This window comes from Prenolepis imparis, unplaced genomic scaffold (assembly GCF_030444845.1).
Source record: "Prenolepis imparis isolate NDT839.2.m4 unplaced genomic scaffold, iyPreImpa1.0 SCAF_11, whole genome shotgun sequence".
NCBI lineage: Eukaryota > Metazoa > Arthropoda > Insecta > Hymenoptera > Formicidae > Prenolepis > Prenolepis imparis.
In genome coordinates, this window is record NW_028141169.1 from 6,337,519 (window position 1) to 6,351,866 (window position 14,348).

The window sequence follows — 14,348 nt, forward strand, 5'->3', positions numbered from 1 at the left end:
GGTTCTTTTTTGCACTCATCGTAACGTTGCAGGCAATAAAGCAGATAGATATACAAGGAGGCAATCTGGTGGATTACCGCGGATTAGTACGAGCAGATGATGGCTGGGTAAAGCTCGGGGAATTGTAAATGTGTGCGTATGTCTATGTTATATGTGATTCAGATCTCTATTACATAATGGCATTCCAACAGAATAGAATCGTCATTAAATTAGATGCGTCAGCGTGTTGGAAAATTTTCGCACGATATGCATCGTATAAAAAATATAAAAATTGTTCTAATTATTCGTTATGACCAAAATATCTTGATTTTCGATAACGATATAGTCGTTAAATTATTATATTTGTCATACATATTCAAATATTCATTTCATATCAAAGATATAAATAGTATTTTTATTGCCCAGTCGTCTAATAATAAGCATCGACAAATGTATATGTAGAGAAATTTAATCAATCAATATTAAGTTATTATTAAAGAAATATCCCTTAAAAACTATATAAAAAGACACGCTTTTCGCGGATGTCATAAAGTACGGTTTGCTATTTTTATCGAACGAGACGATCGAGGACACACCGAGATATCGAGTAAAGAGCTATATACATCATACCGCGTGTGCGGCTCTAAGACGATGATAAGGACGCGTGTACTTATATGAGTATATCTGCGAGTTCCGCCTTGATTCGGCCTTAACTCAGCAGCAGTAAAGTAAAAAATATTCCATCAGCGTTTAACAATTCTATTAAATGTCAGAAATTCAGAGAATCAAAGTGCGAATCGATTAAAGTGTAAGTCAATCTTGAAAAAAAATTTTTTTATAGAAATATATTATAATTCATATTGCGAAATGTAATTCATCATACGAAATCCTATACATATAAAAATATCCTATATATAAACGCGATTGTTTTATTATCGATTTACTTTCCCGCAATGTCGCGATGTTTTTCCTCGGATAAAATGGTCAATGAAATAGAGAAACACGAACGAACTATCGACGCGTCGCGAATTTTTGCGTTTTACGGACGGCTTTTCTGTTCGTTCTCCGGGGTGGAATAGCCAGGCGGAAATTTGCTCCGAGATCGAATCGAGACGAAGTCTGGAAAGGGGTAAAGCGACTCCCATCCCCCGACCGAGTGCCGTATAATGTCGACGGAAGGGGACGGAAAGCCGTTTCGCCAATGGGAAATGAAACGGGCCATTTCTAGTGTATCCTCGACGAGAAAAGCTTATTGGCAATTTGAAAGACTCGACGAGAGAACGACCGACGATAAATCGTTACGTTAATAATATTATCCGCGGTGTTAATTAATGCTTCGGACGATCGACCGATTATTATCGCGCGAATACGATCGCGAGGCGATCAGATTGAGCCTGATCATATAGGAGAGTATAATAAGTTTATCGATCCTCCTGTCTGGATTTAATTAATTAAGAGGCGTACATGGATATATGAATTTTCTTTCGATATTAATACAAACACGCAAACTCTTTACTGTCAAAATATTGATGGTAATTTTTAGATACATCGACGATTATTGTATTTGTGATTAAAAGATATAATTTCTGATTATCTTAGAGCTTGCAATATTCCAAATAAAGAGTTTACTGCGAGATTTATTTTCACAATTTCTATCAGCTGACTCATAATTCCTTTGTAAATGCTACATCGTATGATGAATTAAAAGGTGAGATAACGATTTCCTCTTAATTGCTAAATATCTAAAAATAGACGAGGTTTTATCGAAGAGAACATTATCAATCAGAAAGAAGGATTGATCCGAATGACGGAGATTTACTATGTTCAATGACATTCACTCTAAAAACTGAAAATTAATTGGTCAGTTAACGGCGCAAATCGACTGAAATTTCCGGTCATTCGTCAAGGCGATATATATGATCAATTCGTTGAAAGATATCGAAGAGAACTTGTCGAACGATCGACAAACACCGACGATGTTTTTCAACTAGGAGGCAAAATAAAAGTCATAAATCGCGAACGGACGGAACAGAACACGGAAAGTAGGGAGATTTATAGATCCGATGCTATTATAATACTGGGTGTTTCAGATTTCCTCAAGTTTCTTTTCCAAACTGTGGGAAACTAATATAGACTCTTGCAAACACTTTTGAATAGATTTCTTCGTATCATTTTGACAAACGACACTTTAAAATTATAAATCTGAAAATTCTGTTAAAATAATAATATCTAATTAAAATTGAGAATAGGAATTTATTGTCTATTATTACGTTTCTCCACAACTTAATTTAAAATTGCAAAAAATTTTTAGTTACAAAATTTTAAATGTTTAAGGTAAATTTAATATATAAATTTGCTCCATGATTATTAAAAAGTTCACAGATGCAGAGATTCTGGAACACCCTGTAACTGGCTTTCTATAATGCATTCTCGTGTCACAAGGAATGAACGATATCATGTTTCGAGGAAATCTTTTACGGAGAAGGTGAGGAAGTTTTTCCCAGTGATAGAGTGCACTTATCGCGATTTGAAAGCATTCTTAATAAACGGGGTGCATATCTGTTTTCGTACGTAATTACCATATAAATATATATTCAATAATAACGCGAACTTCTGTCATTTCACAGAAGCAATTTTACAAAATAAGCAAAATCATAAGAATTTTCCGGAGACGAGATGTTTCTGATCTTCTCTCTAGTTTCATCAGAATTCTGAATTATTAAAATTAATCTACACAGTGCGACTATAAATATGACAACTCTCGGAATAATAAAATAGGAAAGTGTGAAGAAGGCAGAAAGTTTGAAAGAGAGAGAAAATAGAAACACAAGAATATCTGATCTTTTCAATTGTTAGTTCGAACAATAAATTATGAAAACAGTGTCCAAGAGAAAATTAAAAAATTTATACATCAATGCCGTATATCAAGACGTATATCGAGACGAGCGCGATGCACTTGGTACTTGAGGATTAACTGCCATTAATATTTCAAAGACTTTACGTCAGCACTCTCTCTACGGTCGAGGAACTAACTTCGACAAATTCCCTTCACCGACGGAATGTGATGCCGAAACTCGAGTGATACTTAGTATAGTAATGCGAAACACGCGCGTGTTTCTCGTGAGATTAAAAATTGTGGGCTAGAGAAGACTATGGCGCAAATTTCGATCATCGCGATCGCGGTTATCAGCGACTTGTCACACACGCGATGCGTGCTATTACACATATATATACACAAAGCGTTCACATATTTCGATTTACACCTGCACGAAGTTTTCTCGCCAAAAAACGACACAGACGAAAGTTTGCATCCGTTCTGCCTACGGAGCGTAATTATACACAGATGGTTGCGTAATTTTTTTTTCTTTTTTCCTCGACCCCGAGAAAAAATTACTTGGACGCACGAAAGAACGATAAAGAGAAAAGCGATATACCCGAAAAGTTACGTGGACAACGGATTGTGAAGGACTGGATCCATTTCTCGAGCTGCGGCGATAAGCGTCCGGCCAACTTGACTTCGTTACATCGCCGCTCTTATCAGGTAGATGCTGATAAGCGATAGCGTGTCTACCTAACACCCGGCACTGTGACAATCACCACCGAGCTGGGAATCTCATGTATATGCACGGTATAGAATCGCAAAGCGATAAAATATATCAAGGAGCGAACGTTATTAAAGTGTAATAAAACATAGCGCAAAATTATTATATTTTTCTTATCGATATCGCGAGATACAAATGTGAAATAAGACGACAGTGAAATGTAAATTATATCTTGTATACTATCTCCGTATACAAAAGCACAATTTAAAAATTTCAAAATAAAAGAGTTCAATCTAACATTGATCGACGCTGGTGAAATAAATCGATAAATTAGAGAAATAATTAATTGTCGATGAAATGTCTGCTTTAGAAGAGTTTGAAATAACATCGCAGTATATTAACGAGAAATTGAAAATGAAATGAGTGATAGTGTAAATAAATATCAATTTTTGCAAAATTTACAGTGAATAATAAACAAATAATGAAGGATATTGTCGAATATACATTCGTAAAATATTTTTTATTATTAGTTAATCAATTATTTTAAATTTCGAACAAAAATTGATATGATTTATTTACATATGTCATACATTGTTTCGCATTAGTGCGATTTTGGGTGTGTGAAGTTGGCACCCCTATGTTACGCTATCATAGTTCTGTTAAGAGTTCTGAGTTATTTAGAACCATAGAAAGAGTTGTTGATAATTTTTAGAAATAGTTCCGGTTATTACGATAACGAAAATCAGTTTAAAAAAATAGGGGTGCCAACTTCACATTTTTTTACACATCGAGTTTCAATAGTTTTGAGCAGAGCTTTAAGGTTCTTTTAAATAGTTATATAGTTCCTGATTATTTTTTGAAAGAGTTCTGCAATTTTTAGATAAAAAAACAATATTGAAAGTATGTTTTTTTATCTCTATAAAAATTGCAAAACACTTTCAAAAAATAATCAGGAACTATAAAACTATAAAACTATATTAAACAATTTAAATTTACTCACCTCACGGTTGCTCCTTTGTTGGCCGATGCCTCCCCGGGCCTCCTTCTCCTACAAGTTTCGAAACACTTGCATTCGCGTTATTTTTTTTCGTTCGCGACACGCGGCGACGCCCGGGTTTTAGCTATCACAATCTTCGACGCGTTTCGGTAAAACGCGAGACCCATTTTTCGCAGGGGCTTATCGAACGAAGATGATCAAGAAAGCGACTTCGCCGCAACGCACTGAAGTCGCCGAGGAACGCAAGCGAGACGAATATTGAGCGAGATTCACGGCCGACGAGATCAATCTCGCGCGTGCGACCCGATCGGATTTATACGATAATTAACCACCAAAGACGCTAATTAATACACTCGTCCTTTCGCGGACCGGCAAGAAGCGCGCGACCGTTGAACACGAACAATCAAAGAGCACTGGAGGTGGAGCTAGACTGGCACTGCCAGATTCGGAACGCGCAACGATACGTCGCGCCGAGTCGTAGTAGTGGGGCATTGTAGTACTCGCGACGTGGGAGCTCGGCGAATCACGTCGCGACTACATACCCTCACCACGACTGGCACTGCCAGATTCGGAACGCGCAACGACCAATGATACGTCGCGCCGAGTCGTTGTGGTGGGGCATTGTAGGGGTCGCGACGCAACGTAATACGTGCGAGGTTCAGCGAATCACGTCGCGACTACATACCCCCATCACTACGACCTGGTGAGGGTATGTAGTCGCGACGTGATTCGCCGAGCTCCCACGTCGCGAGTCCTACAATGCCCCACCACTACGACTCGGCGCGACGTATCGTTGCGCGTTCCGAACCTGGCAGTGCCAGTCTAGCTCCACCTCCAGTGCTCTTCTTCGATTCTTCGTGATCTATGGTCGCGCGCTTCTTGCCGGTCCGCGAAAGGCCGAGTGTATTAATTAGCGTCTTTGGTGGTTAATTATCGTATAAATCCGATCGCGTCGCACGTACCAATATCGTAATCGCGATAGCTAAAACCCGGGCGTCGCCGCGCGAACGAAAAAAAAATAACGCGAATGCAAGTGTTTCGAAACTTCTACGAGAAGGAGGCATCGGGCAACAAAGGAGCAACCGTGAGGCGAGTAAATTTAAATTGTTTAATAGTTTTATAGTTCCTGATTATTTTTTGAAAGAGTTTTGCAATTTTTATAGAGATAAAAAAACATACTTTCAATATTGTTTTTTTTATCTAAAAATTGCATAGAACTCTTTCAAAAAATAATCAGGAACTATATAACTATTTAAAAGAACCTTAAAACTCTGCTCAAAACTATTGGAACTCGATGTGTAAAAAAATGTAAAGCTGGCACCCCTATTTTTTGAAACTGATTTTCATTATCGTAATGACCGGAACTATATTTCTAAAAATTATCAAGAACTCTTCCTATGGTTCTAAATAAAACTCAGAACTCTTAACAGAACTATGATAGCATAACATAGGAGTGCCAACTTCACACATCCGCGATTTTATTTCAAAGCATGAAAAACATGAAGAAAAAAAGATATAACATTATTGGTATTATTTACACGTTCATATTTTGATATTTTAATTTTATATGATCGTTGTTATAGCTGCAGCGAAATCTACGCAGTCAACTATATACGGAGCTACGGCAAGTGGGAGATAAAAACGCTAAATTTGCATACGCGCATTACGTTGTAAGAGGCACAGATGCATGCGAATTAACCGAGTCACTTAAATCGCGTACGTTTCTCGTTTATCTAATAAGCTCAAGTACGCACGTTTCATACTATTTCCGTGCCTTTATCCATTCTCATTACCACGCCTCGTGTACAAGCATGCTGATTTTTGTACAAAAATTATTTTTAAGAAAAATTATAAAAGTCTCGCGTATTTCATTTATGAGAACAACGTTAAATATTCTAATTTCGTTCTTATTATTCTAATCTTTTTATCGACATCAGCGTAAAATACATTCGACCCGTTTTATTTCCTTAAAATACTTATCTCATTGATATAAAAATAATTTAATTAAAGAGTCAATTATTTGAAGACTATAATTGATAATTCATTAAAATTAATGAAAATTCTGCGCTGAAATGAGATTGGGATTCGCCATATATATATGAATATAATATATATACAATATAATTATGTATCATTTGCTGCAATCTCTTTACAAGGTAGTTAGTGGAATACACCGCAAAGTCCTTATATGTGCACGCCGAGTCATCCGGATGATGATTTATGTCGATCGAAACGTTTCAGGAGGACACTCGAGAACGCGACTCGATACTCCACAATCTGCCTCGTGTGTACGAGCGAACAAATTTAGCAGCTTAGTGTTACCAAAACCCGTGTCATAAAGCACGTTCGGAAGTATTTTGGACGCTCGCCAGACTTTCTTCGAGACATAATGTCAGTGTCAGCGCGTTAAAAGCAGGAGGGCAAGAAAGCGCGAGTCATTAATCACCGGATGACGGCACATCGCGCTGACCCGCCGCGACTTTACGACTGCGCTATTCTTCCTTGTTAAAATGCCCGAAGAAACCTTTTTTTTTATTTATTTATTTATTAGGCGCGCCAACGACAAAACACGATGGTAAGTAAAAAATTCCAATTTGTTAAGCAAATATATGTGTATCACGCAGTTTCGTACCCGATACGATTAATACAGCAGTGGTCCGAATTCAACTCGAAGTAGAGGTATAAGGAGTGACGCTTCGTGCGATCTTTCATTCGATGGGGAGCGTAGCAAAAAATTTATGCCTGAAAACTTTCTTTTTTTTCAATTTTCTCCTTCTTATAGATTAGACGAAAAAAAAAAAAAAATAATAAATTCGTCCGGCGCTACTCGGTCTAGTAGAAACTTACTAGCGTGTACGTAGACTCTTCTAGCGTGTCAGAGCTGCATTGTTCGAGGCTCTCGCGTGCGACACGCAACGCGCCGACACGCCGTCGCGCCGGGTGCATACCGTCGAAGGACTTCGTTAGAGGGCCGCGGAAAAAGCGACGAAATGACCGACCTCGTCAGCAAACGAGGATTTGCGGTCGAGAAAGCAGGGGGGTATGTATGACCGATGTGGCCGAGCGCGAGTTAAGGATGGTCGGGAGTCATATTAATTTTGCCGCGTAATTAATAACGTAAATTAATAACGGCGCGCAATTCATAAATTTTTAATCATATAGAGAAAAAAAGTCGGTCATATCGGCGATAAGGTTTAATTCAATTTGACGCGACGATCCTACTCAACGTTACGTAATGACGAGTACTTTTCTATAATAAAAATTGACATTTCAATCATCGACCTCGTTAAATTTTCCCATATGATTAGAGCGTAATTTTACTCCGCTAAATAAAAAAGTGCATCTAAGGAAGAGCCAGGAGAAAGGAGAACTAAATTATTTTCGCAGAGATCTGGTCGAGTGAAATAATGCACGCATATCCTCCTCTTTCTTCATGCCGGGTAATGATGCATCCCGACATTTTCCCGGAGGGGTTAAAAAAAGAAACGCGCGCTAAAAGTGAGAGAATCACATCGCCGAGAAGGATGCGCTTTCTCGGGACACCCACGTTTCTTCGTGCGCGATAACACCATCGCCCCCTCGACAATGTCCTTTATGGAGCGAGACGAGGCCCATCCATCGTCTCGCGTTCCGACTTGGTCGTCGGAAAAGCCAGCCGGATGGAGAACGTCTTTATTTCCGGCAGAACCGTTACCGGGACGAAAGGAGCAAGCTCTAAAAGCGTCGACGAAGGCTATAAAAGTGCACGACCGCGATCACCAATTTCCGAGCGAGCTTCGCGATCTTGTTCAACCTTGTTGATGAACATTCGGAGCGAGATGCGTGTTTTCATTGTAACGAATTATGCAAAGCGCTTTTTCGCATCCGATAATGATTTTGTTTCGAAATAAATTGGCCTCTCTCCATGTTTTTTTTTTCGCGTCGCAATAGAATATTTGCAATGGATATTTTAAATCCGAAGCGTGGAAATATCTTTCATTCTCTTTAATCTTGACATCTTGTTGTGTTTTCAATGTTTTCATTCTTGTCTGATTTGAAATACATTTGTTTGCTGTTGTTGTTATTCGATCGAGGTACGTGAATGAAATGTAAAATGCCGATAAATGCAACGTCCGGTGAATGTATCTCGTCTATTCGAAAAAAAAAAAGAAATGCAGTTGTACGCGCGTGCTGCGATGCGCGACCTGCGATTATAGCGCGATAGTTAGGCGCGAGATCTTTTGTTCGACATAACAAATACCTGCAATCACGGGAAAATGTGGAGAAGCAGGCCGCATACACATGCGACTATATCGAGACAAATCGACACGAAATAGATCCGCATTCGGAAAAATCCGCCGTGTTTAATAAAATAGTGAAAACTTAAAAAAAATGCTCTAATTGGCGTATTTTAAGAAGATAATTTTTTACCTATGTGAATATAGCACTCTTAATGAATTAAGTTTTCAAAATAATATTTTCTTTGTAGCTTGTAATATAATAGTTCCGTTCGAAATAAATATACAATATTTAAAAAGAAAATAATTGTCATCCAACTTTCAGATAAAACAAATCGCTGATGTATCTTGAATTAGAATCGTTTATAGAGATTTTTCTTTTATTTGTATAATTGAAAATCCGTTTAAAAGCGATAATATATTTGCAATTGATGAAAAACGTAACTTTGTCCCCGTTTCAAAGATATTTCAAATCAACAATCACAAACAAATTTGAAAAATATATTGTAAACGGATTTGAGATATTTTTCAAAATAATATAATAGTATTTTTTATCGTTTTGATTACAAATTGAATTGTTACTATAAACAAATTTTCTGTATTGAAAATTTAATTCATTAAAGTAGAATGCATGTTCACAAAGGTTAATTTTTCGTTGCAAAATGTTTAATGTGCCAAGGCGATGGTATTGCGAAATGCTAACAGACGCCATCCGCGAGAATATTTATGAAGCATAAAACAAGGAGAATTTTTTTCTGCACGCTTTTCTTTATCTTCAAGAATCTACACAGAAAATTTTATCGTGAAAATTATATGCTAAAATTTCGAAAAAAAAATTATAATCTGATATATTCGCGCGTAAATAAGTAAGCACCGAACATGTAAATCGAGTTCGTCGCATTGAACGACACGATTCGCGTTGATAAGAAACTTCACCTTGCTACATTGTGCAAGATAATCGAAATGTCACTTGGAGCGAACCAGAAAAGGCGAACGCGGTATTTGTGTGCTAATATAAAGCTGTCGTCAACATTTATTGTGACATACCAAGCCCCTTCTGCGAATTATGCAAACCGTATCGGCTAATTGTTGCATCACGAGATCCACAATACTCCGAATATGCACAAATCATCGAGTTACTACAATCGCAGTTGATGGCTTCGCGGAGATCTTTCGCGCATTCTGCGTCCTTAATGATATCCGCAATCGTGGATGCGAACGGAAAAGACGCATGACGATTTTATTGTCTTTTTTATCATACAGCGGCACTCGCAAGACTTTTATTGCCAAGCGTGACAAATACCTGTCTCGAGAAGCGCGAGTCGCTTCTGTCGGCCGAGAAGAAGGCTAAACGAATCGAGTAAACGAAGCGGATAATTACGGTGTGACAATTGGATTCTCACGAGAAGAAATCGTGTCTTATGTCGTCCAGCAAGGAAAAAATAGAACAAAAGAACCGAGCGCCATTAAGCGAATCCGCTTCACATCAGCTTACATCTCTCGAACGTATAAGCTTCGCGAACGGGTGTGAAATGTTTATTTATATAACTTTGCGGTGAAAAAACTTCCGGTAACACGATATCTGCATAAATATATAAAAATATTGATAAAGATATCTGCATAAATATATAAAAATATTGATAAAGATATCTGAAGGTATATTGAGGTATATAAGATATATTAAGCTGTCAAAGCCAAATTATCAGAAAAAATTACTTTTGACAGCAAAAAATTAGCAAATTAATTTCATATATAATTTATTGTGTTCTCAATTTGGCTTAATATACCTGGTTGAATATTGTGCAGCGATATGTCTCTAAATAAGTGTGTCGCAGCGTGTTGCTTAATTAACAGTGCACGACTACGTAACATTCCGAGTTTTATAGCGGGAGCGCACAATCGTTGCTTGTGATTCATCATCGCGTTGCGTATTTCTCTTTGTTTTTGGGGGGGGGGGGGCCTGCACGCTTTGATACCTTATTTCGAACAATGCGCGCGCGCATCATCTCGCTCGCGAGGAGAAAAACAGAGTTCTCGCGGCCGAAAAAAAAAAAAAAAAACTTTCCTTTGTTCCGCGAATAAAACGGGAAACGCGGACGAGCATTTGAATCGCAGATTGCGCGTTATCTCGCCGGGGGAATAATAGCCGCTTAATCAAACTTTGCCCGCCGAATCTGCAATTAAACCCGCGCTGATATACGCCGGGGTCGTACCACAAGCGCGATAAACCCAAGACCCTTGTGGCGCTCGTCGCTCTTTTCGTTCAAGTAACTCTCATCGCCACGATTGCATCTCTCTTGAGCTCTCTCGCCGGTTGCGCTAGCGACTCTTACTTGATTAACGCTGCTCGGTGCGCGATCAGCGTAGTTTCTCCCCACATTATACACATTAATACCAAGTGCTCTTCGCGTCGTAGATATCGTTATGATGTGAATAAAGAAAAAAAGGAGAGAAAAAGAGAGAAAGAAAAAACCTGATTATATAATATAAGATTTTTTACATCCTTTCCATTAAAAAAAAATAAATAAATAAATAAATGCAGTGAAATATGATTTTCATTAAAAAAAAAATTTGCAAGTGATTATTATACGATAGAGATCTGTAATTTAAATGGAATTCCATAGGCACAAAGAAATTTGCAACGATAATTTATGTTAAACGATGCGTATGTTGGACTTCGTACTGAAAAGATCAGCTATAGCGTACTATTTAGAAATGCTATTAGCTTTATATGTTACATAGTTACAGATGATTAAGCGACGCTGGTGCAATTGGAGGATAGTCGCGGCTGATCAGCTGTTTTGCTTCCGGCGAGTGCATTGATTACGCGCGCATTCTGTTCGAGTGACAGCAACGCTCCATTAAACATAAATGACAAAAAGGTATTTTTTTGTCATGTTTCGACTCCGAGAATGCGATCGCTGGTTTGACAAAATCAATTGCTTGCAAATTATGCGTGTAAATATATCGAGCTAGCTCGAGCGTATAATTTTCAATTAACGCAAGTTAAGACTAGATAAGATCCTCGTCGAACAACCTTCTTTAAATGCACAACAACATAAGGATCTTTGATAATCGATGGAATGATAATGAGCTAATTTACGTTTCAATAAGTTATCGCGATCAATAATATATTCAACTTGTTAGTATAGCATATGTGATAAAGAGATAATAACATATGCGCAATAAATTTTCTTCTTCTGAGAAATCTTTTAGCTTTTATAAAAAGATTGTTTCATAATAATTTATATAATAAACGTATTAAGTACAAAATAAATTTAACGATAAACATAATAATATATTTTTCTTATCACAGAGCTTTATACCGTATTAAAGTAAATTAAGTTGATGGAAAATATGAGGAAAGATTTCAGATTTCATTTATATATCAAACGACTTGCGGTATTTTTAAGTTCTCTAAATATGATCCGGTCTTGCGTAAGGTCTGATTATTATTTTCCTGCGTGATAAGTTTGTATCATTTTCCGAGAGGCTATTAATCTAGATTACACATTATTAGTGGGAGGATAAAATTGTTAAGTTGAACAAAGAGCGGAATCACCGGAGAGGAAAGAAAAATTCTTCGAATAAACCGCGACATGCGTAATATATCGCAAAGAGTAATAAAACAGAGTTTTCGTTCTAATTATGTTCGCGAACTGTGGAATAATATGACTGATTATATAAACCGTTAATTCTTACACACACGCTTCCGTATATCCGTTCTTTCGTTCGCCTCTAATTCGCGCAAGAAAAGAGCAAGAAAAGTCTGTAGGACTCAACTCTGTAGGAAAAATCACAATCATATTACGATAACTCTAATAACGCGAAACATTTTCGATTTTCTCTCTTGTCGGGCTTGTGCTAATTTTTAAGCATTTTTTTCATGTATTTTCGTTTTCCAAAAATTAAAAAAAAAGCGAGATGATGTGTATAATTCGGCCTATATAAATGATACGAATGGAATATATATGATGCGTGGATTACTATTGCAAATGATTTGTAATGCAAATTAAGCGGGATTAACACCACCGTTCCGTGAAATTGAATTTGTTTCGCGAAATTCGCAGACAACGCGCCCGTGAATCTTTTTTTGGAAACAATGCAGAATTATCATTCAGATCGTTCGTATAATAGGCGAGCTGTTTTGTGTGTGTCGCGAGCCATTGTGGCGTACGCAAGTAAATCGCGGTTCTGTGTATGTGTGTGTTTGAACACGACACGCGTGATGTAACGTCGTAAAATCGCGCGAATTTGTTTATTCTTCTCTTGTTGGCTTAAGACTCTCGGCGAGGTCGACACTCGCGGAATCTCCCGCGCGAGCTAACCTTGCTAAGGACACGTTTGCCTGCTGCATTAGCAAGAATCTCTGCTCGCTAATTCAATTTTTCGCATATTCCAAACATTTCTCTTGTGCAATGTATTACGTTACGAAATTGGATAAAATATTAAAAATTTTGTTAAAAATTATGTTATACATTCGATTAATAATTACTAATAATATATACGAACACGATGAGATTCTCGTTAATTAATTAAAGGAACCTTATCTCATTGTAATTACATAAATTCTCTCTACCTATCCTGCGTCCTTCGCGCACAAATCATACACATTGCAGGAGCACAACTTAACGAGGCCACCTAAACACCGTCACTATCGTTATCACAACTTACTATAATCACCACCGTCTTGAAGCAAGAAGAAAATTTCGAAGAATTTCCGAAGAAACTTTCTCGCGAGAGAGAAACGACGCCCACGGAGCACTTTTCCCGATACTTGCTTCGTCGAGAGCTTTTACGCCACGATCACATTATCGCTCTCCCGCTGATAAAGAACTTCGGGCGTGATCGCGGGTCTTCGCGAGGGTCCAAGGACCCGAGGGACTCGCGGAACGAGTCTGCTGCCAAAAAACGCGGGCGGAGAAAAAGAGAGAGAAAAAAAAGAGATGAAGAGAGATCGGAGCAGGCACGGCGTGGCAAATAGCACTCGTGACACGCGGTATGACGCACTGAGATGCGGCGCGCGCTCTTGACGTTCGGTTCGTCTCGGTTGTCTCAACCGCACGCCATCCGGTCGGCGAGAGATACGACGAGAAGCACGAAAGCGGGTTCGCGCCCGACGACGACGACGACACGATCGGACTGCCGCTCCGCGACGCCGGCGACCGGCGAAAGCGACCAGGCGGTTCGTGACTCACGAAGCAACCAGCCAGTCGTTCGAAGCGCCTACTACCTACTACCGTACATACGACGAGCCCCGATAGTGTAAGTGCCGATAGCAGTGCCGTGCGTGCCGTCGACACCGCCCGACTTAATTGCGAAAAATTGAAAAAGATTAAATTAAAATAATAAATCACACAAAGGCTCTGATATCATAAATTCAGGTATGAAAACAACTGGTAGGAATACGATATTAGGTGCATAAATATCAGCTGCGATAAAGTTATTTTTAATAATTATAATTTAATAAATATTTCTCTAATATACATAAGTATAGAGGGATTTAAAATAATTCTGTTGCACCTAATAGATGTGCCTGGCTCTTTAATTAAGCCTTTTCATACCTAAATTTGTAAATTAAAATTGTATATTATTATCGTGAGACATCGGTTT

The 14,348-nt window shown here is 38.2% G+C and overlaps 1 protein-coding gene across 15 annotated transcripts in view; it reads right to left on the minus strand.

Moving 5' to 3' along the window:
- The window catches only part of LOC145942554 (serine/threonine-protein kinase MARK2), a 90,929-nt gene that overhangs the window by 28,292 nt on the left and 48,289 nt on the right, over window positions 1-14,348 (minus strand). For 9 of the 15 annotated variants that reach the window (XR_014426375.1, XM_083049393.1, XM_083049394.1 and 6 more), the window contains exon 1: window positions 13,315-13,822. The exons of 5 other annotated variants lie outside the window; for them this stretch is intronic. The gene's annotated coding sequence lies outside the window, so the exon portion shown is untranslated. Of the gene's footprint in view, window positions 1-13,314; window positions 13,823-14,348 lie in introns of those variants that run through there. One more of the 15 variants, XM_083049392.1, reaches the window with a different exon arrangement.